This window comes from Euwallacea fornicatus, chromosome 19 (assembly GCF_040115645.1).
Source record: "Euwallacea fornicatus isolate EFF26 chromosome 19, ASM4011564v1, whole genome shotgun sequence".
In the NCBI taxonomy this organism is placed as follows: Eukaryota; Metazoa; Arthropoda; class Insecta; order Coleoptera; family Curculionidae; genus Euwallacea; species Euwallacea fornicatus.
This window is the reverse complement of record NC_089559.1, coordinates 1,959,601-1,984,876: the sequence shown is the minus strand read 5'-3', so window position 1 is coordinate 1,984,876 and position 25,276 is coordinate 1,959,601. Positions and strand designations below refer to the sequence as shown.

At 34.9% G+C, this 25,276-nt stretch overlaps 1 protein-coding gene and 1 pseudogene across 10 annotated transcripts in view; both read right to left on the bottom strand.

Moving 5' to 3' along the window:
- Positions 1-4,293, bottom strand: part of kn (EBF transcription factor knot) — a 91,523-nt gene extending 87,230 nt beyond the window's left edge. For 9 of the 10 annotated variants that reach the window (XM_066293565.1, XM_066293573.1, XM_066293569.1 and 6 more), the window contains exon 1: positions 4,079-4,293. The gene's annotated coding sequence lies outside the window, so the exon portion shown is untranslated. The remainder of the gene's footprint in view (positions 1-4,078) is intronic. The other variant, XM_066293568.1, reaches the window with a different exon arrangement.
- Positions 4,294-16,788: 12,495 nt separating this feature from the next.
- LOC136345447 (probable cytochrome P450 6a14) lies at positions 16,789-25,200 on the bottom strand (annotated as a pseudogene).
- Between the last annotated feature and the right edge of the window lie 76 nt (positions 25,201-25,276).

Here is a 25,276-nt window from a genome sequence, read left to right as displayed (position 1 = left end):
ACGCCCATTGGTTATTATGCCAGTGGCCAGTAACTTTTTGGTCTTAGACCTTTAGGGACACAGTTTCTCTGCAGCTGAGTCAAGATATCGGCTTAGCCAAAACGATGCGTCTATTCGAGCATGAAGATGTAGATGTGAGCGATATTTACAGGCAAATGTGAGAGAAACTGTCCATTTCGGAAGGTTTTCCATTATGGCATGGAGAGAAAGTTGTTTGACAACGCGAACTATTTTGCATATCTTTTGAGATGGAATTGTAAAAGGTTGTCGATACTTAGAGTACATTGTAGCACTTAACGTCATCCCATTTGCAGCAGAAGAAGGACCAAACTTTGTTCTTCAACAAGATGACGCGAGACATCACACCGCCTGTTTTGTAACCTAATACCCTCAAGAGCGAGTTTCGAAGAGGCCAGCCAATTCCCCAGACCTGAATTCCATAGAACATCTTTGGGATGTTCTTCAGAGGAGGTTGGGAGATCATCCAAATGCTCAAAATTTAGATGACCTCGCAGAAATGCTCTAGGAAGCATGGAACAACATTCCAAGAATAATGATAGAAAACCTAATCGACTGTACGTCCAGAAAGTGTCAAAAAGTCCGAATAGACCGAGATAGACATGTCCATTGTTAATTTTCTTCGTTTATTGCATTTGTTATGTTTATTTCAAGAATACAGTTGGTGAAAAATTAAATGCTTGCAGTAATTTTTTAATATCTTTATCATTTCCTACTCAATCAATCTCTACTCAATTTGAAAAAACAAAATGCTATATTTAAGCCTGATGATTCTTTAAATAACCCACACTTGTTAAATTTAAAAAAATGGCAGAATTAATTTTATGAATATTTATAAAAGTGGTCTTTAATTCGTTTTGACTATTTTACATGCAACTAACTCACAAAACGGATTTTGCGAGATTTATGGCACCTAAATTAATTTTGTTTTATTGCACTGTGACTATTAAATTGAAAAACCTCTAATTCTCCCTAAATTTCACTAGAAACCAGTGGCGTCACTAACGAGGTACATCGATTTTTAACCCGATAAATCACTAGGTACGATCAAACTTGCAACGGGACGAGCTCTTGGTCGACAGCCTGGCGCAAAGTTAGACTGAAAGCTTCAGCAACGATAAAGGTGCCAAACTTTGCACAATGCGGCAACGTTGCAACACTCTTTTATTTTTTCTTAAAATATAAAAGTTCGAAAATAATTAAGACCAGATGAAGCGTAGAAGAGAAATGTTAGCGTGACCGTTCGGCGAGAAAGTTTGGAAATTATTGCGCTGGACGGAATGACAAGAATAACCTATCTGGACAGTTGATAATTCAAAGAAATCATTAGCGAAATGAGTTGCAAAGTCGTTAAAAAACTTGACAGATAACTACAGTCCCATGGGACGGTTGCCACTCATGACGAGGCCTGATTGATGTGAGGCACAATGCAAATATACAGTGTGAATCTCTAACTTGGAATAAATTTAGTAAATCAGAGACATATTTTTTTTGGAAATATGTTCGGACGCGTGGATTAGTATTTTAAATTGCGCCCTTTTTGATGTAAGAAAATTTTATATAGCGTAAACCAAATTTGAAATATGACGTCATCGAGTATTTTTTTAAATGGAAATTCTAATTTTTTGTGACTATTCTTAGAGACTTATGCCAAGTTACGCATGCGTATAAAATGCAAAATTTTTATTCCCTGTCGTTTAAAAAATATTTAACTAACGGCGACTAATTCGAAAATTGAAGAAATTTGAATCAACTCATTAAAATTTTTATACAGTTTAAAAATTGGCACGGCAAAAAGCATTCGTTTGTCATTTTTTGTCAACCTAGGTTGACGTCTTTTGACAATGTTGAATAAGTAAGAAGCGTAGCATCGCTTTCCAGGCGTATTAAGCGAGGATATTTATTAGCTTATCGTTTTGTGAGAAACATCTTTTGTTGAGAAATCGACCAAAATGCCATATTTAACTGAAACTCACAAGATTGAAATTTTAATGATGATTTGATACGGAAATAGAACAAGAACGCAAAATAAAATTTAATCGGCGAGATTAAGAACAGTACAAGCACAAAGTCATGACTTTTGGGAAGATAAAAAAAATGTTTCTTCTTTTTTATGTTTTTTGTTGTCTGAGGTTATTCACACAAATTTAAACTATATTTTTTAGGTCTTTTGAACTAAAAATTTGTTTTAATATGTCATGCACTTTTCAATTTTCCCTCGAACACAAACATGAACTTGTACCGTCTTTAAACTCAGTCACAAAAATTGAAACAAAATTATATGTGAATGCATATTTTATTGCACAAAAATTTTAAAAAAAGTTGATTATCTCCATCGTCATCACCGTCTGTATTAGCGTTCGGCCATGATATTACGTAATAATAAAATTCTGGATCATCTTCGATGTATTTCATCACTTGCTTTAGATCTTGAAGTGTTTTCTTGTTAAATGGCACTACCACCAAATAGGTTTTATTGTTAGGAATCAATGGATTTTGGTTAGGTTTCAGTAAATTAAATATGTAAGAAGTAACTCCGTCAATAAACTCTGAGCATTTAACGTAGTCTGGAAATGATGCGTCGTAAGCAAACTTCATATCCTTAGAAATTGTAAAGTTTTCCTTAAATTACTTCAAGATTGTGGTGCTGGTTTTTTTTGCAGAGTGGAGACCACCAATTCTTGAAATCTGATAAGTCATTACATTTAATGATACTTATCGTAAATGGCATCTTACTCTGGAATTTTTCTTCATTGTCTCATATTCTGCAGAAACGTATATGCGATAATATTTTCGAATCAAGCTTTTTGCATGTCCAAAATTTCTGTCACAAGGCAAAAACGAGTGTCCACAAAATGGAAAATTATGGTAAATCATTTTGACACGTTTGCTACTTTGAACAGCCATCCAAAAAATCTCACCATTGTGTTGTTTTTATTTTGCCCTGAACATCCATCAGAAAAAATGTACAATTCTTGAACTTCTTCGGGTATATGGTTCTTAATGTAGTCTTTCACCAAATTACATCCTTCACTAGGGCCCTTCGGGGCTTAACCTCCATGATACATATAGAAATGGCCAGCACCTGTTTTTAAGTTCCGGATGTCAAAACAATAAACCCAAAGTTGTCTCACACAGAATAACTCTTGCACTGGTAATACTGGAAGCGGCAAATTTTGCATGTAATCAGAAGTGATTACAAGAATTTCAGGATGCTCTTTAGACAATTTCTCAACTTATTGCAATTTTCAATAAAAATTTTTTGGCGTGACGTTTGTGAGTAACAAGTTCTGAAGCACAAACTCTTTTAGCGTTATCGTTTAAACTTATATTCCTCAATCTTGTACGAAGTCCGTCACATCGACCAGACGCATTGACTTGTGATCTTCCAAACCTTAGTCGATAATTTTTATTGAAGAATTTGAGAAGAAATTCATACTTCACTTCGTTTTTTCATTCAAGACATTTCTTACTAAGAAGATTAAACATGTTTCACGTTAAATTTCGAGTCCAGATATCGAATATCTTTGGTAGAATAATGGGCAATTTTATAAGGAAATGATTCAATGTGCATTTTCATTTTAAGTTTCGTTTTTTCATTAACTGCGATAGGTCTATTACTGTGCTTTCCTCACCAATCTGTAGGAGATTCCCCCCTTAAATTTATTACTCAGTAATAAATTTAAGCGCTGGACACGAAAATTAGATATTGCATGCAAGCCCGTAAATGCTTATTTGCGTACCAATACTAGTTCTTGATTTTTTTTTTAACAAAACACCGAAAATTTGCAGGTTTTCGCTTAGCATAGTTATGGTCTTCAACTAGAGTCCGATATCTTGAAATAGGTTTTGTCTCAATTAAACCTTGGAGAAGAACATCCTGTTCGTTTTTTGTTTTACCGTCATATAAATTTTCGAGTATCAAATTTTTTTCTATATCAAAAAATTTACTTGTACATTTCAATTTGCACCTACAAAATTTTAATCTATTAGAACAAGATTTTGTTTCAAATAAAATTTTGTTCTAAAACTTAACTTACTACTTACTAACTAAACTTACGTGCAAGGTTGCCTAGTTTTCTTTCCAGTAACGATTTTACCAGATGAAGAAATAATAGGACTCGCCACGTTGTACAGATAATATTTTTATTGTTTACTTTCCATTCTTTTGGATTTCTAGTACGATTTTTACCCTGTATTACCTCTTTTTCACTTTCAATTTGGTTACTGTCTCCAGACGAAATTGCTTATTCTGTTTTAACTAACTACTGCGAGAAAACGGCAATACGTACACAAGCAGCATGAGACTTCAATAATAAACTGGTAATGGAATTCCAATAAAAAATTGTAAACAACAATATTCGTCGAGACTAAAAACAGCACACGTTCAGGACTTGTAGTGTCCTTTTCTAATGGTATTCACTAAGCTCAAGCAATCACCTTAACAATGTAGTTTTCAGATTGCTTTTCTACTCCTTTGATGCAGCTTTGCATGACAAAAAATGTACATATAATGACTTAAAAACGGCGATTTTTGGACTTGTACTGTTCTTAATCTCACCGATTTAGTTATTCATTTATTCAGAGAAAAGTATCCTGATTTACCCCCCATATCGAAAAGTATCGTAAGTAAGATTGAAAACCAGTTTCCGGAAAATAGGCAGTTAAGAAAAACAATCATCGTCAGAGTGCGCTCAACGAATAGGAAAAAGCAATGTAATTCTCTCTGTTAAAGAAAATCCTCATATCTCCACTAGGCAGATTGATAAGGAACTCGAAATTAGCCAGTCTTCGTGGACAAGAGTTCTTGAAGCACAAAAATTTATCCTTCTAAAATAACAAGCATCCAGGAACTCACCGAAGATGATCTGGATAGAAGACTCCAGGTTTGCGAACAAATGATGGATCTACTGAATAGAAATGTTCTAAACATGGAAAACGTCCTGTTTTCTGATTAATGAACGTTTATGTTAAATGGTGAGGTAAATCGTCAAAATTGTCGTTATTGGGCAGACAACCATCTACACTAAATGAAGGAAGGCCACACTCAACATCTAGAAAAAGTCAATGTTTGGGCAGAGATTGTTAGTGATCTAGTAATGGGACCAATTTTCTTCCAAGGAAATCTCGATGGAGTGGGATATTTAGAATTCTCGCAGGAGGAACTAGTTCCGAATTTGGTTACACTGTTTCCTGATCCCGTTAAAACCGATGATCCGCATAGAAACATTTGATTTCCTCAAGACGATGCTCCTCCTCATTTTGCAAGACCTGTCCGTGAGTATCTGGATGACGTATTTCCAGGCAGATGTATTGGCAGAAGAGGACCCTTTGAACGGCCACCGAGGTCTTGGGAAATAACACCTACGGACCATTTATTTTGGGGATGCTTGAAAAGTGAAGTTTCTAAGACCAAATCGGAAAACATTGAGGGGCTTCAGGAACCAATAAGGCGGGAATGTGGACGAATTTCCGCCGAAGAAATTAGAAATGTTCAAAACGAGCGTCAGTTCCGTTCAGGGTATTGTCAGTTAGTAAATGAGCATTTATTGAAAAAAGATTATTGAGTTGAATGAGATTTCTTTGTTGGATAATTTTTAAACGAAAAGCAATAGAAATTTGGCATTTTGTACGCACGTGCAACTTGACACACTTTTTAAGAATAGTAATAAGAAAATTAGGATCGTCATTTAAAAAAATCGTCGAGAAGTCATGTCTCAAATTTGGGACACACTGTATAAAATTTTCTTACATCAAAAAAGGCGCAATTTAAAATGGTATTTAAAATAGGTGTCTGAGAATATTTTCGAAAAAAAAACTCTCTTTGATTTACTTGAACTTGATCCAAGTTAGAGATTCGCACCGCATAAACTGTCATGTGCACATTGAGAAATTCTAAAATTGGGGTACCCCAACTTTGCCCCAGTTCGAGTAGACAGGCTGCCTATAAAGTACGTGAATGTGGGGATACTGTTCGGTTTGCATAGAGCTGAAAATTGAGGCAACACTGGAGACAGAATATGTGTCGCTCATGTCCAGAGTTCCTAAAATTTTCAGGGCTTCCTTGTTGCATAGAAAATCCACCGTATGCGCAAATCGTCGCTCTAAGGCATACATTGTAAACCAACTTACATTCTCGGGATAATCACGTGGTCGAGTGCAGGATCCTGTTGAGGTTTACCAAATCCCTAGACTACTTGCCCGATCCATCACGATACACCGGGGCTTTTGTTTTCAACTGAGAAAGTCAGATATTCACAAAAATGTAAATGGCTCTAAACTGAAGTGCTTCACAGCAGGAAAAAAAGCATTATTACTTAAACCCTAATGAATTTAGCCCTATTATAGGAAGTTAATTTAAATCCCAATCCCACTTATCCATAAATCTGGCAAGGTTGGATACTTCCCCCTCACAAAATTTGGACCGAGGTTGCACTCTTCTAATTGAACTTTAATGTAAAGCTCCCTTTACAAATGTTGCTCTCTTGTTCTGACTTGCAAATGAGAGTGACGCCTTTATTTCCATCCCCTGTGGATTTTTAAATTTTGCCCGGTTGAAACAATTGGATTGTAGATCTTCACAATTTAAGAAACGTGTTCTTGAGATGGTCAGTTAACGATTAAATGATTGACAAAGGGTCTAAAATGATTTCTTGCCCTTGGACGAGGATCGGAATAAGCAATTATCGCCCTTAAAGGATGAAGAAAATGCTGAAAGCAGAAGAGGTAAAAAGTCGTCCGGCTTGAAGCTCACTATCGTGGCCATATCAGACACAAAAGCAACCGGCCTCGGTGTAAACGTAAGATGCCAATTTGCAAGGGGACGATTTGGGAAATCCAGAGGCGTATCCTGCTGGAAAAATACCATTAATTTATGGTTTAGTAGAGAGATCCTTTTTTCTAATTATCACTCATTGATTTCTCCGTTGCGCCAATAGCAAATTAAACAAATTGATATCAGATTTTTTTATCTCGCTTATTCTCCAATTTACGCATGTCTGCCTGAAACGAACTTTGACATGTCAGGGAGCATTCTTCTTTTAAAAAATCTTATCAGCTAGTTTTTGGTTTTTTACTGATCCAACTGATTATCCAATGTGCGAACATTGTCATCGAACCGCATTTGCCGAATTTCAAACTCGGAAAGTTTTTCCTTCTTTACTTTTTCTTATTTGCCAAATTTTGAAAGCGATTTTTGACTTCCCAGCTTTGTCACGTCCGCCTCCTGTATTTTAACCACGTTAAAATTTTTCTTCAACACTTTCTTCATATTTTCTCTGATTTTATATCCAAATTTGTCCCCAAGCATTTTCTTCTCTGCCTTATTCTCTGATGTACACTATCGCTCATATGTAGAGGAATTAAAGAAAAATCTAAAATAAGCATGTATCTAAAAGAAATATTTGTTTAGGATTATTAATGAAACATCTTCCTCGTTTGTCCAAATATTTTAAAGGTACAAATATATTTTTCATATATTTTGCTTATGTCCTTTTTCAGACTATTTTGTTTTTTATAAGGTGCATGTGTGGAGCAATCAATTTGTTTATAAATATTATTGCATGATATCGACTTTGCTACTCACAGCGTTGATTAAAAAATTAAAAATATTTCAATATACCATGAGGTGTTGATTTATCACATCATTTTGACGAAAAAAAAAATTAGAAACATTTTGAAGTAGTGAAAAGCAATGCAAAATTGTCAACGTTTTAAAATTAAATAAATTAACGATATCAAGGGCGATTTTTAAGTTCAAAAATAGAGGAACCTTAGATAAACTTCCCAAGAGTAGCTGAAAATGAAGAACTGATAAAGTCATGGACAAAAGTTATCTATCTAGGATCCATTCAAGAGTGCAAGTTGCATACAAGAGTTATGTATTTCAGTATCAGTAAGAACCATAAAATGGTGTTTAAAAAACGCTGGTTTATATGGGAGAAAGTCGGCAAAAAAGCCTTTTATTTCAAAAAAAAAAGAAAAGGATTAGATTGCGTTTTGCGAAAGAGCACGAGAACTGCTCATATGACATACGGAAAATTGTCCTTTCCTCAGATGAAAATCGATTTAAACTGTTCAAATCAGGCGGAATTTGCTGGCCCAGAAGGCCAATTAATGGACGATTTAATTCGAAATACACTAAATCCGCTATTAAACATGAAGGTGACGGTATTATATGTAGTTTGGTAATGCTTCAGAGGGTTTGGCATGAATTCATCAGAAAAAAATTATCGACGATATGTTTATAAAAGTATTCTAGAAAATCATGTTCTGCCCTTAACAGAAGAAAAGTAAGAGCCTTCGGTAGACGTCCCAGTACGACAACCAATCGAATCACACTTCTAAATTAAAGAGTGGTTAACTGTACATAACGTTGATGTGATGATCTGGCCAGCTCAAAGCCCCAATCTAAACTCCATAGACATCCTTTGAAATAAAATTTGCTTCAATTGTTCAATTGGATTCATGATAAAAGAATGACAAATATAGCGGATTCGTTGAAAAAAGTTCAAAATATTTTGAATTCATTATGTAAAGATTATTTTGAAAAATGGTTAAAGTCTATGAACTACAGATGTTGTAAACGAAATAATTAAAGTAAGGGATGTGCTACTAAATAGTAAATAAAACATTTAATTGTAACGGAAAATATAAGAAGTATTTCAATTGCTTACTTTTGCTCTATTTGATCTGATTTTAATAAATAATTAACGTGATAGATTATATTAAAATCAGGTTGTTATAGAAAGGAAAATCGAATTTAAAAAATCGCTTTACATATGAGCGATAGTGTACGTTCCCAAAGAAGATATTTCATTGTCTACAGAATGTCTTGTTTCACCCTTTTGAAGCAGGACGTTAACTCCCGGAATTGTAAATTAGACTTTTTCCAGTTATTTAAATTATTCTCTGTTATACTGGGCGTTGCAAATCCGCTAACCATAGATTCCTGGAGCGACAATACCTAGTCTTTTCTTTGGACGACTTTTTTCTTTATTGCTTTATGACTATATAGAATATTGAGATTGTTAAAAAACAAATTTTGTTAATAACTTCAGCGGTTCGTAACGTATTTTAATGATGTTTTGAGATGATGCGCAGTTCGATGAGGCGCACTTTTCCTATAATTCCGGGAAAGAAATTTGGAAATTGAGTGAGAAAAATGTGGCGTCACGTACGCGTCCCTCCCCCCCCTTCCCCCAACATTTTTTGCACACCCCAATGATAAACATGTTTAATTTTTTAATCTAAATGTTCCTTCATCTTAGTTTTTTTATTCTTGTGAAATTTCAGTTTACTCCTTGCTTTAGAAGATATTCCGGCATTTTCCCTCTCAATACATGGAACTCATTTTTGGTTTGTATCGCGAATGTATTTATCATTAGTTTTTGCACAAAAATTATTCTAGTTTGAAATTTTTTAACTCAAATTATGCGAAAAATGCGCCTGGTCCAACTGTGCAAAACGTGCCAAAAAACACCGAAGATACTAACGAAATAACTTTTGTTAACAATTCCTACACTGTATAGTGAATGTAAAACGCCCAATGAAAGTCACATAAGGAAAGTCTAATTATTTTCGCTCAGGGAATCTGTGGTTGGCGGATTGGCCTACTAATATGCAACATTCGATATATGTGAGCACTTTCAAAGCACGTACGTTCTGTAAGGAATATTAGTGCCTGTCAAATTATATCCCTTTAAAAAATTCTCTAATCATCATCTTCATTTCCAGATTCTCAATCTTCCCTTTTTCCCTTATTTAGCATATTCTTTATTATAAGTGTATGATAACTGTTCGTCCGGGTGTCGGTTTACTTCCTGACTTTTTCCAAACATTAAATGCTTTTCGCCCCACTGTATTCTCAAAGTACGCACATTTGACAACAATTATGGAGTTTCTCACAGAGTTTCTGCAATTATCCCTTCATTTCCTGATTTCTCACTTTGAAGTGTTGTCTAATGTACTCACACGTGAATCCAAGTTCTGTGATTCACACCAGCGTACTCTGTATTAAAATATCACTTCATCGTGTCTCAACTTTGTGACTTGCAAATTCTCAATTTATGTTTTTGCCTCGCTTATTCTCTAATGTACAATTATTCGTACTATATAAGGTGATCTATGACAAGTTATTTTTTTTAAATGTCTCGAAATGTCGAGTCTATTTCCTGAACGTTTCTCACGCGGAATATAAAATTTTGGTACGCCATTGTGCGTTCGTTATTTGAAGGGCACGAACTATTTTTTCTTTTTTGCTTATCTAATTGAGTACGTTTTTGACTCTTTGAGACATTATAACTTTCGACCCAGCACTGCGATCTCCTTCGCATTTTTGTTAAGTAGCACGTCAAGCTCTTGTACGCCCCTGTGTTATGTTATTTCTCGCCTCGTGCTACTGCAATTTTCTCTTCCAGCAGCTCCATTTCTTGCAGACAATCGGCGGCCGGTGTTACACTCGTCGTGGGAATTGCACACACGCAAATGGTTATTGCTCGTCGTATTGACTTTGGGCGTAATACCACAGGTATATTGCCAATAAACGACTTAAGACAAACTGCAAAGGTGCCGCTAAACCACTATGGAAAGGGACAAAGGGGGAGTTAAATTGCCATTGGGGGTTTGTCTCTGAGGCATGAAAAACTATTACTTACGAAGCTAACGGGAATTCTTTATTTAAACAAAGAGAATTATATTAGGGACCAACCAACAGCGTGGTTTCATCCCCGTTGCAGTGACCAATGACCCATGTACGGACCCTTATTAAATCCCTACTCAATTATCACAGAAAATATGACAAGCTGACGTCTGAAATAACTAATGTAATACCTATCACAGACCAAGGAGAGAGCTTCAGCCCTTATGATTTTGATTAAATGTTGGACCATGAAAGGCCTTTCAGTTGGTTTTGCAATTGAAGTGAGGAACAGCCCTCGGTACGATATAAAAGGTATCTCTAAAATGTTTTAATAAATTTAAAAAAACTAAGTAAGAGGTTTCAAAATTTAAAAAAATCCACTTTCATCGATGTCACTGAGAAATATTGAAAAATAATAAAAAACTTGGAGACATTTATTTTAACAAAAGTCAAGGGCACACTCGCCCAAGTTTCACATATTTCCAGGCTTTTAAGTATTAAAAAAACGGTGAAATATTGCTTTAACCCACCAAAAATTAACAGTTTGTTTTGTCAAAAAATTACTTCTTTCATATAGTAATACATGATTTTTTACAAAAAATTGCGGATCATTTAATTTATATTCCAAATAAATATCTGCAAGCTTTCGGGACACTGGCACCAATAGGGGTGGTGGGAAGGGTAAAATAAAACAAAAAACAGTTGTAAAATACAATAAATAATTTAATAAAAACCAACCTATCCATAGCCAAATCCACTATATGTATTTTTAACTGTTTTTCAAGTATGCTAAATGTTTACTTTAATTTGGTAAAAATGGTTTAGTTCGGTTAGTTTCGGTTTTGATAGATTTGGCTATGGTTAGGTTATGTTAGGTTTCATTATATTATTTGTTATATTTTTTAACTTTTTTTTTAATTTTATTTTTCCCCATCCAATACCCCTATTTTCTCCACGTTTTGAAAAGCTTACAGACACATGGAAAATTAATAAAAAATCTTCATTTTTTTGTAAAGAATCATACATTACAAGATCAAAGAAGAAATAATTAATTTTAAGTGGATTAAAGTGATATGCACCCAAAAAAATGTCTTCCATAGAGCCCTACTGAAAGCAACTGAAAATTTACTTAACAATTCAAAATAACATCCATCTGCTCTGGTTTAAAAATACTACAGCATGTCTCTAAAAAGTCTGTATAAAATTCTACTACAGATTTTTGAGGCGAACACCGAACAACTTAAACTAACTTTCCTTAATCCAAAAATGGGCGGTTTTCGAAATACAGGATGTCAAAGTCGATATTGAGAAAGGAAAAAAAATGATTATTTAGATTTGTCATAGTACCATTTTATCAAAATGTGGCATCGGGGGGTTTTATGAAGCGACAAATCAGAATCCGTTTACATTTTTGGATGCACATTGTAGAGGACGCTATCAGCGCTGGGTGAGCTTATTTAAACGCGCATAACTTTGTTATTACCCGGTATAAAATTGATTTGTGGCCAAATTTGTGGTTTTTTTGGCATTTTCAATGAAAAAAGTATATCTCAGTGTAAATACCTGCTAGCCTTCCTTCTTACGATATTTAAAGTTTAAAATTTGTTGCATGTTTTGATAAATAATTTTAATGTACACGTTCCATACTTGAAGCAAAAAAATCAAGACATACAATTAATCTTCGACTCTTATTATTTTTTAAAAATTTTCATCTTTTTATTTGACTATACTAATTTTTGTATTATTTATTTTGCTGTACTTTACCAATAAATGTGTACTTTAAAGTTATTTTTCAAGTTAGGCACAGAATTCTAAATTACAAATATCTTAAGAAGGAATACCTCCAAGGTGTTGTACTAAGATACTTTTTTTCATAAAACATGTAGGAAAACAGAAATTTAGTCATAAATAAATTTTATACCGGGCGATTAAAAAAGCTATACCCCGTTAAAAAGAGTTCACCTAGTGTTAACAGAGGTCTCTGTAATGTAAATCGAAAATGTAAACGGATTTTGATTTTCTCCCTGAAAAACTCCCCAATGCGATATTTTGTTGAGATATCAACGTTACAAACTAAGTAATAAAATTTTCCCTCTTTTTTTAATCTTCACTTTGACGTCCTGTATTGTGAAAAAATAATTTTTTTTTAAACTAAAGTATATTATATAAGGTAAATCGTCATATTTTCGCTTCAGAAATCTACGGCACAATTTTGTACAGATCTTCTAGAGACTCCCCGTGTAAATCACAGACTTTCTTAAAGGTGTTTAGCAAACAAAACCACTCACTTGAAGCTTCTTACTAGTGTTCACTGAAAATTACTGAAAAATTATTGATGTCTTGAAAAAATATTCTTTTGATATAAATATCAGAATCAGGCACATACCTGCAGAAATTTAGTAAATTGGCTTTAAGATCCTTTTCAAGTGGCTTGGACTGGCAAAAATGACTTTAGTCTTCATATGTCACTGGAAAATCACTGAAAACTTATACATATTGGTACTTGAAAATATCAGAAATATGCAAAAATCACTTTTATTTTAATATGAAAAGCAAGGGCGTTTGTAAAATTCTTTAATTGGAACAATTTACAGTGCAGTGCTCTTCCTATCACGGTTTCAGATGAAAAAAAAAACCCTTGATACGCTAATGGATACCGGTGCAATATTACCTAAAGCTTGAAAATATACAAAACTTACTTTGCGTGAAAAAAACGACAGATCGAGGGTGAATATCAGCATAATAGATTCATCCCTTACTTGTCTATTGTCTGTGATGGTCCAAGTCCCGCTTTCGTATATAGTCAGATGGTCAGAGTTTTGGACCATATCAAACTCCCATTTATATTAAATGTGATGCATGCTCATAGCAATGATAAGGGGAGATAGTTTATGAGGTAACTCCATTATAACACACCTTATCAATACTAAGTGACTAGTCGTATACGTCCAAAATTAAGGGATGTAAGGGGTAGCTTTGGTTTCTTAAAATCCTAAGATAATTTTTCATGAACCTGTCAAAACTACGATAATAATTCATAGAAAATTTCTCAAACAAAGCAGACCTTTACCAATTGAAACCCTGTCAAAAATCCAGTAGTTGGAATTCGATAATCGTTTTCAAGCGTAGAGGGAAAAGGGCAGGACACACCACATTGACGCTATCACAAAGGGCATTTATTAGTAATAAGCAGTGTTGGTCGAAAACATCCAAAAGTCGATCTCCAGGGACTGATTTCCTAAAACGATCGGCATGAATTTGCAGAATGTTCCGCTCTTGTAAATATCTGAATTTCTCGTTTTTGTCGTTAAAAGTGACGCCCATCAGGCATTTTGGTTAGAAGCGACAGGCCCTCACTGACCCATTGTTCTCCATTTTACATATTTTAACCTCAAGACCAAACCAACGGTCACCGTGAAATTCGTTAAACATTCTCTATTGATAATGGACGAAAATACTAAAGAGAAGAAAGAAAAACATTTTATAACTCAGTCTCGTGTTGAATCCTTACTATTCATCAATAAACCTTGAAATCTATGAAACCCTAGAAAATCTGAGACGTCTTGTAAAATGACTTTAAAAGTAGAGGAAATCTCGCTGCAACAATTTAGTTTCAAAATATCCATAATTGACATGCGTTGCTGCGCCACTGACTATTTAACGATCTATCACCTTGAAGGATTCTTCATTCATATTTAATTTTGATTTGAATCGTTAAAAACTGGCTCTATTAATGTCCGATAGGCATCAATTGTAAAAATCATCTTGGAATCACCGAGGCGTTTCTGAGACAGATTTAAAAAGTTTAATTTGTATTTTTTTACTGATTAACCGCAGGTGTGGGGCTACGCCTGGCCCTACTTCCAAATCTCGTTTAAAATGTGTAAACCAGTGATTATCATATAGTTCAACGGCTTCAAGATATTGGTTTTTGAAAACCTCAATATTAAAATCCAGTGGCGTGGCACACATATATTCTGTTAAAATGCTAATAGAAATACAGTGGCATTTCAATTTAACTCTTTTTGGCAAAGAAATATTTGTCGAACTTGATTTTCGTACCGACGGATAATTCCAGATTTCGTAGTCAATATATGAAATTTCATGTATCGTACGGGCTTTAAATCCCTTCTCCTCCCCTCTCTCTTTAACTTTTTAACAATTTTTTTACATTCACAAGCAGTGTGAAATATGATAAAAACTACTATTTTCTGAATAATTTTTTTAAATGTTGCTCACGTCACTGGTAGCACAAACTGGCCGATTTTTTTTTTTATGAAAAAAATAATAAAAAGATGTAATAAACCCAAATAACTACAAACTTTTTGTTAAAACAAAAATCGAAAACAAATCAATTTCCCATCAACAAATAAATTTTTTCGTTGTTAGCGTACTATTTAACTGCTTTTGTATTGTACTTTTTACCAGCTTTATACCTTTTTCTCTCAAATACTAATCGATAGATTGTGAATCACAATGCACCATTGCATTTAGTTTTCAAAGATCTTTAATTCGAGGTATCACTTGACCCATATTCCAATCTTAAAAAATCAGCAATTTTGCGCTACCAATGATGTAAGCAACATTTAAAAAATAAACAAATGTTAAAAGTTAATATTTTTTGTACCATTTAATTTTTTGAATTAAAAATAATAATTATTTGATAAAAAATTAAATTAGGGGGGGGGGGTATCCATTTAGACCTGCGTCGTATACTAGGTTCAGTGAATGTGACTTACTTGCCACTTTAAAACGGATTTTTTTTTTGTTCATGCTCTGATACATATTCAACATTAAAATCCAGTGGCGTGTCAAAGAAGTATCGTAAGTATTGGAAATTAAAGACTCGTTTATAGAATTTTTTTTTACCTCAAGAAGCATCTATGAAAATACGGTCTGGCATTCCGGTGACTCAGTAATGTAGCATTCGCCGAAAGACCTACCTAAACTAGCCCAAAAACCTCGGGATGAAAGAACCTTTTCCACTCGGAAACTGCCCCTGAGGGATATGTCGTCAGGGTCGGAGAGGGCTGCGTGGACGATTACCTACTCTGATCTTCTGTTGTTGATTCTACGCTTTCCTCATCTGTTGTGTTTGGAACATCTATTGTCTCTTAGGGTCATTTCGGTCCTGTTGCACTCCTTTTCGTCCTTCCTGTAATCGAGAGGGCTCACGTGACGTCTATTACACAACATAAAAAAACCTTGGTCACTGTGAGTTGTAAAATTCACATTCCCAATTTGTTTGAAATTGCAAAAAAACGCAAAGGAAATCTCAGTGGCGCATCATGTGAATATTAAATAGAGTTGGACGCGTTAGTTAAATTCAAAATTCTTTAGAAAGATTTATATTAAAAATAATAATAAATATATATAGAAAAAAAATCAGAACTTCTTTTAAAGATAATCTGCGCTATTGACTTTCACGCAACACTAAGCCCACGGTTTTGTTTACTATTCTCGAAAATGTCGGAATACATTGTCTAAATCCAGTGGCGTACCCGGCACAGATTTAATCGAGATTGAAAGGTAAGAGGAAACAATTCTTGTTTTAGTACGTAATGTTTTTTTAATACAACAAACTTGTTTAATACATTAAATATAAAGTAAACAATTTTGTCTCAATATCTTTGGTGCTTCGGGTATGTCCCTGGGAAGAATACAAGATTAGCAATTATGGAAAAAGGACCTCAAGAAAATAACATATTCGCCAAACATCGTACGTTTCTCAATACGAATTCTAGGTATTTTCGAGTCCGGTTCTGTACAAAACAGGGTAAATAAAATATGCATGAAAATGAAATTGAGTGTAACGTTAGGTAGGCACAGGTTGTAAATCAATTTTTCAATAACGCCGAATCGACTAACAACGTGTGAAATGTGTTCTCAGCCCAGAGCAGTCAAAAAGAATGATGTTTGGAGGAAGAGAAAAATTCATACCCATTATGATTATTGTGTAAAGGGGAAGATGGAGACAACAAAACAGTTCTTTTGCAGTATAATAATAAATTCGTTAATTAAATTTATTTCAAAAACGATCAAGCAAAGTACAACACTTTAACCTTAATTTTGATTACATGTTTTGGATTTATGAAGAGAGATTTTGACTCCAGCTCAACACGTTTGACTATCCGGTCGCACTTTTCAGTCCGGAATTTTCAGCGGAGATAAACGAAATCGACTTTGGCACTAATTAGGTTAAATCTCTCACCTGTAGGAATAACAAGAAAAAAAACTATATTAATAATAAATTAATATTAAAATTTCCCCACCTATGCAGTTTCCAGAGTCCAGGCCGAAGGGCGTATGGACGCAGTTGTTGGCAAAGTGTTTGGACCCATCTCGTAATTTCTTGGGGTCGAATTTATTGGGATTTTCGTAGTGTGCTGCATCAAAGTGAATTCCATCTAAAGGGATGAGGGCTGGGAGTTCCTTCTCCAGTTTGAGGTTCGAGTTTCAGTTATGTAGTCTTCTTCGGAGAGTGGGTTAAGTAATGGCTCGAAGCGAAGGGTCTTAAGGTTTCTGAAATACAACTCGAGCATGGTAAAGTTTACTATTGACATGCTTAAAATATTACTTAAATTAGTTAGTCCACTTGATATCCATGAATCAGTGTACTGAACAATTCCCGAGACTCAATTAGTCTAATTAAATGCTCAATCCAAATCTAAAAATTTCTAACTCTAAAACCGAAAGATCTAGATAATTGGGGTATTGCCATAACAACAATCTAGGTATGCCTTAAATATAATCTAAATAGGAGCTTCGCTCTATCACTTGGAACTTACGGACAATATGGGGAACCCTCACCCAAGCTAAGCAGAGTCTACGCGATGTTCCATTTCATTTTAAAAACACTTCTTGTTGGTCCTGTTAAATATCTATACATTTGCCCAATTGGCTGGTTTGCTTGGAACTTGCCTGTAAGGCCTAGCTCGGATATGACTAATAATGTAGCCAAGGAGCGAGTAATTTAGTGATTTAGTGTGTGTGAACCATAAAAATTAGCAAAGTGGTAGTTTAGTGTAGTAATTTAGTTAAGTAGATCCATTCGATTCTATTTTACAATTGAGTAGAGTCTGGACGCGCGCGTTTAGTCAAATGCATTAGGTGACGACACAAAATACCAAAATATCGCGCTGGAGCGAAGGTACAACATTTAAGTTCGTTAATGAATATTTTAGATGTGAGACATTACGGAACGTGAAAAGTGTATAAAGACAGGCAAGTGAAACAAGCCGCATGTGAAAATTTGGAAAAAGCGATGAATCTTCCTGGATTTACGGAAAAAGAAATTAAGACAAAAATAGAAAATATCAGATCAACATATTCACAAGAATTGAAGAAAATAAAGGAATCGAAGAAATCCCGAGTCGCGACTGATTCTGTTTACACCGCATCGATAAAATGGTTTCGAATTGCCGACGATATATTGAGAAATCTACATTCAGAATTAAGAGAGACGCAGAGCAGGGTCGTAAGTATCTGTCCCTACTTTTATTAAACCATTTTATTTAACTTTAGAGTCTGTCTGACAAATACAATATTATCGAAAAAATACAGGGGGGTGGTTAAGAGGGAAAAGTAAGTACCGCTTAGAAACAATTGCAAGAAATGAGCGTAAGTGTAAACGTGGCCATTAAAGTATCATTCTTAATTGTCAATCCACTGATCCTTCTACAAAATAATCAGCATATTTCGGGCGACGTTTTTGAGCTCTTCGTGTCGACTGATTTATTAAAGTTCTTGGCAATGGAAGTAACCCTTGGGAGACATGCAAATTTTCCCAACTGCCATCATTTAGTGTACCTGTATCGGGGTTCTCAGTATCCACAAAGTTTTTTTTTTTTTTTGATAATGCAAGCCATTTATATAGTGCTCAACAGACATTTATGATTAAGTCCACTTTTTCTGGAGAAAAGGGTATTTGGTTTTCGAATATCCTAAACCTGCTTGGTAAGGTACCAAATGAATTTTTCTCACTCGGGATAGCCCGTAATTGAATACTTTTTTTAAGGCTTAATGCTGCTTCTGAGAAGGGCTTCAGCGAATATTCTTTTAATGGGAAAAACATCGTCTCCGACGAAGAAGTGGCCTTCTGGTAGCAAACCGTTTTCTAATAGAGAATATAGAGTGGTGCCCACATAAATAAGACGTCTTTAAAATGTACCAACTTTATTTAAAATCAGCAAAATTAAAATGTGTCTCTACACGTTAGTTTTATATTAAATAATATTTATTTTTATTAACATTTCGAACGTTTCCATTAAGGGTGTAGGTCGACGTGACAAATAAATAAAACTTCTCTGGACAAATAAATAAGAACAATTCCATTTAAATGAAATTTTATTCCAAAAATGGCTTAAATCTACTAATAATCATATTAATGCTATTAAATTGAAACTAATATTTAGTTGGGTATTCTTTATTCCGAATTGTTTCATAACACTGTTGCGGCAAAGAGTCAATTAACTTCTAGAATCTTTTTCAAGGTATGGCATATTAAATCCGCTGAATTTCTTCGTAAAGTTAAATAAGATTTGTTATATTTTCATCCTTTAATGCCTGTTTTACATCTACCATAAATTCTCAATTGGCTTCAAATCGGGAGTGCATGCAGGCCGCTTAATAACATCTACTTAATTTTTAACTAACCCCTATTTTACAATTTTTTGCGTAATAATCTTCAGGAATTTTTAGAAAATGTTTCAGTTGCGACGGGTGATGTGGTCTCAGCATGAAAGCTCTGTAGCCGTTTTTCTAAAATGTTTCGTGACGTTCTGGATGAAATGCATCCAGATCGATGGATAGGACGATGCGGTCCACTGACCTCCTAAGTCGCATGACCTGAGTTCACCAAATTTTTTCCTCTGGGGTTCTTAAAGGACAAAGTTTATGCAGAAGTACCAATAACTGCAGACGACATGAAAATGAAAATTGAAAATGCGTGTCAGTTGATAAACGAGGAAATGTTGCGCAGAGCAAACAATTCTATTGAACATTTGCTTTCATAATTTCCCAAATCAGGATTGGATATTAATTTGGCAAATAATTATTTTTTTTCATAGAAATAATTTTTTTTATTAGATAGAAGGATTGTTATGAGTTTTAAATAGAATATGCACTGCAAAACTTTTCTAGAAAAAAATGTAATAATTTCACTTATCTCAAAAATTGGAAAAAAATCAAAGATAACTTAGCAGCAACACGTCCAATAAAAAAAATTATTGAAATAAAGAATATTCATTTTTTGAAGGTCTACAAAAATCTGTAAAAAATGTAGTTGCTATTTAAGAAAAAAAGTTGCCCTTGAAATAGCCTTAAAATGACATTTTGGCTAAAACTCACTATTTTTATGACATGTCCCCTTCGTTATCGCATAGCTTTTATTTGAAACGTTTTTTCATGCGACGTACCGTTTTGAAGTAATCTTCAATCACAACTTTAAATAAGACATCCTGTATATGTCAAGTAGTAAGTATAGTCTACGACAGCTGTTAGTACAGTACTATTGGTCCCTTTGTAATTAGGATACAAGCCCCCTACGCGCTTTGATAATGACGTGTTCTCCATCCACCGCTCCGCAACACCCAGGAAAGTTCCATTTCTTCCGAAATCCCCGTTCAAATTTCCATTTGCTTTCATCTGGAAACTGCAACAATAAAAAAGAAACATTTTTAATACCAAATTAATACTACGCATGCTAGTTTAAACAATAAATGCGCGAGTGTATTTGATATTTTATGAACAGAAAATTTGTTTGACATTATTTTGTCCATTTGAGATGGAAAACATGGAAGTTAATGATACCGGTGATAGCAATGCAAACGCGATCCATAATGAGGCACTGCAGTCAATACGTGCTAGTCCTGAAATATCCGTGCAAGAATCTGATGAAACTCCCAAAAAAGCGACGCAGGCAGCACCTGAGAGTTCAGGTCATGTAGCAAAAATACAAAGATTGTGTCAATTAAAAACTGTTGTTAATCAATTTAAAAGAAACGATTACACAGTTAACGCTCCAATGGAAGAAAATGAATTTGAAGTGTTTGCTAAAAACGAATGCCATTATGACTTGCATTGGAAGCGCAGCAACAAATCCAAACATCTTTAAATACGATTAGACTTCAGTAGATGCTTTCACATCAAAACATAAAGTCACAGCCAATGGGAACAGTTGGCATGCTGCCTGCATTTTCTCCATTTTCCAAGTCAAGGTCCATGACTCTCGATAGTGATTATAGCAGAACGCGGGCTACTCCACTAGAACAACAAAATTTCCTTACACAGCAGTGTATCTCCAACTTTGAAGTGTATTCCACTGACACCTTACAGAATCTCAATCTACCCACTAAAGCATTGCCTGTAGGACCATCAGATGATCCCGAACTAACTGAACTAATTACATGTGAGTCGCTGTAGGCAGGGCGACTTAGAGTATCACAAAATGATATTGTGTCAAGGCTTTAACAGATGCATTGACCTCGATTAATCTCTAAATGATTGTTACTTTGAATTGTTTTCAAAATTTTAAGTTTTGTTCTGCAGGTGGTAAAATTTATGTTTTTTTTTTGCAAAAAATAATAATTTTTTCAGTTGGTATTAAAAACGTTGCCCCTCAGACATCACGTGCAATCCAATTACAAAAATAGAATTCGACGATGAACATAAAGGTATTAAAAACACAGCACTGGGAAAAGACAAGGTTAAAAGCAACATAATTAAAAACCTGACCCAAGGAACTCACCAATTGGTTCTACACCAAATGAGCAACCGCATTAAAACACAAAAAATCCCTGAACCTTGGAAGAATGGTATGGTAACACCCATACCAAAAAATGGACAATTCACACATACGAAACTACAGACCAATCACGCTGCTCCCGGTGCTAAGCAAAATATTTGAACACATCGTTAAAGATAGATTTCAACTACTGATTGGGAAACATATGTTGAACTATTAATTTGGATTCAAACCGAGACACCCCTTTATTCACCCACTCTTTGTCCTCACGAACAACATCCAAACAACCCATCTTAACGGAGGAAAATCAGCATGGTTATTTACGGACATTAATACGGCATTTGACAGTGTCTGGCACAGGCGTCTCTTATACAAAGTCTGTAAATTGCAGACATCAAAGTATTTAATACACCTAATTAAAGACTTACTTGAAAGCAGACAACTGGAGATACGTATTGATAACACTCTTTCCTTTCCCTTCTCGCCCGAACAAGGACTCCCGCAGGACTTGCCACTCTCGCCTTTCTTATATAATATGTATTTCCACGATATATACAACCATAACTTACTGGACAGAAACCAAGTAGGCAGGACATCATACATATTACAATACGCTTACGACACGGCACTTATTGTACATGACAAAAACACAAAAAAGCCGCCTCGAGACCACAGATACTAACAAATTAGATAATGGCATGGTTCTACAAATGGTAATTAACGCCAGATCCTTCCAAATACTAACTACTGCTTACCAACCACCAAATCACAGCTGACTCACCAAGTGTAACTACTGACAATCAGCAGATCTTAAAAATTTAGTCAACTACTTAGGTATGACCATTGACAAAAAAATCAAATTCAATCAAAACATAAAAAATAACAGAATGGAAATTATCAAATGAGTTATACACTTCTGTACGTTAACTTACAAAAACAAAGGGATCAGCACTAAAACGGCAACACAGATTTACAAATCCATTTGTAGACCTTTACTAGATTATGGACATATTCTCAGAGCAAACGCAACAAAACAAAAAATTGTACAAACAACAGAACAAATAGCACTGAAAATAATAACGAAAATAAAGAACCCTGACAACCGCTACACAATCCACCTAACAAACTCAATTATATGAACGCACGCGCATGACAAAAATTACAGAAAAGCTAGAACAACTGCAGAGCAAATGAAAAAATAAATTGGACCATACTGAACCATTTATGCTTAACCAGACAGACAAGACAATCTAACTTCCTCTTCCCCTCCACCACACTTTTAGAATGTTTCCAAGAATTATGATTTTTGTTTTTCTCCTTCTTTTTTCCCACTCATTAACTGAATTATTGTTAATTTTAAATCGAAAAAAAAACATCTAAAATATTAGATCATGGGCAGCAAGGCCAATGAGGCTGATAGTTCTTTCTCTATTTAATATGGAATAAAGATGTTTATGCATAAAAACATTAAATAATAATAAAGTGTATTACTGGTACATGATAGAATAAACTCCTTCAGAGAGTCATAAAGAGCTTCAGCAACATCAGGAATAAATTCCGATATTATTGATTTCCCAAGTCAGTCAACAGATGCTGCAAACTCCGGAAACTGTTTCCAGTTGCAAGGAAATGCAACACACATTGCAGTTTCGGCTTTGCTGCAATCAGCCCCCAAGGTGAGTATTTTTGTATTGAATCTGTGATTTTATTTATTCAACAAATAATTAAAAGAAGTTTTCGACATTTGGAGTGCATTAAATTGTTCTGAAGGATCTTCTATTTCTAGCTCTTTCAAAATTCCATTTGAAGCTCCCAACGATTCTCTTCCACTTATCCACTTTCTGACCAACAAACGTTTTGATTTTTCGGATATATTTCTTCTCCAATGTCTTTCAACATAACATTCATAACATTTTTTATAATCTCATTTAAGTCCGTACGACCTCTTTACCTGTCAATTTTTTGACACCACTACTTGACCCTTGCTCTAAACTAGTCAGAACGAAAAATGATTAGTGGATGCTGGCTACTTGACTAAATTACCAGCCGTGGCTGAATTAGGCTTTAGATCATCGAAACCTTGCTCAAGCACTATTAATCCACTTGAAGGTTTAACTGATTCTAAAAGTTTGGAAATCCAAATGAAAAGACCAAGAAGATTGATTTTGGGATCACAGCAAAGGCGGATTTATAGTTTTATTAATACACTGAAAAAATGAGCTCAGTTCGCCTGTTCACTGGAAAGTTACAAACAAGAATAGTGTGACTCACCGAAGCTCAATGAATTGTCTCGCAACGAAGAGCAAGAGCGCCTTATACGAAAATGAATTAATATACATTAATAGCCATGCGGGCTGCAACTTGTTAGAGTTTGACAGCGTAAACGGAACAACACTCGAGGTGCTACTGGAAGGATTAGTGAAGCTTCAGATGTTTGGCCAGAATCAAATCACTAGCAGCCCCTTTCCTGTTCAAGAACTTCCAAACCATTTCACGGGAAAAGTTGGAAGAAAACTGACGTGACCTATGCCAGTCATTGAGGAACGTCTCAAAAATCTCCTTCTTCAGCTTCTCCTGGCACTCAGGATTTAGACTCAAATTGAAGATTACGAGTCCCATCATGTTAGTTGTTGTCTCCAACCCGGTCATGAAGAATGTTGCTGCTTGAGATACCATGCAGATGGTGTCTGGAAAATTGTGTTTCAGAAAGAAACAGTTTAGGACGTGCTTGTTCCAAGTAACTCACCGAAGTTGGTTCTTTTCTCCAAATGCTCTTGGAAATTGCTCCTCGCATGACTCAGCAAATCAATAAAATCATTCCGGCAAAATCCAGTCGTATTATGATATATCAAAGTGTCCGGAAAAACGTATGTCGGAGAGATTATATACAGAAGCTTCAGTTTCAGCAGAGATGCTGAACGCCTTAAACGGAGTCATCTAAAGCATCTGAGAATAAACTTTCTTGAAGTTCAAGTCCTCCCTTCCTTCAAAGAAGTAATTATCTATGCCAAAAGAGATTTGAGCCATTAAGTTTGTCATGTACTTCTTTGCAAGACCTTTGGTATTAAACATTTCTTCCATCACGACGCTGCAGGAACACCTGCATTTCTGAGGCTGTTCGTAGCATCAGAGGGTACATCCTGTCAATCATTCCAGAAATAAAAATAATATTCCACTAGTCCATCATTTCCGATATTCCACTAGTCAAGATTTTTGATGATGAACAGGTTATTACTAAACCTATCTTTCCATTGTTTTACACAAGCAAAATATCTATCACCAAAAGTGTTAAAACCCCTTAATGTTATTTTTTTATGATCACGAGGTTTGAAGACGGACTAGGGCTTATCATATAGATATACTCCAAAGTGTCTTCCGTGGTGTTTCTGGTCCACCTCTACAAGTTACTTTCCTCTTTGCTTTTTGCCTCTGATCACCATCCATAAGGTTCTAACGAGGAAGGTTGGTAGTTCAAAACACTCCTCGAAATTTTCAGTAATTTTTCAACCTTCTTTTGTGAATATAGAAAAGTAACAGGAAAATGTCGGATATGAGGGCTAACGTTGCCCAATTAAGAAGAGGAATATCTCTAAATATCTGTAAAAAAACTCCTCGTCCAATTGAGAAACACCAATACCTACATAGTGTTGATTCGGAATGGTTTACTATTATTTGATCCCTCACCTTCCTCACTTAGTTTCCGAGATATCACTGCGGTTTTGTAAGAACAATTGTTTATACATCCTGTATATTTATAGGCCACTACATTGTACCATTGAGGAGGGGCGATGATAAACATCCCTCAAATGGTCTCTAGACGCAAATCAAGCTTCTGAGCAACGCAACATCGACTTAAGTAACGCTACGCTTTTTGC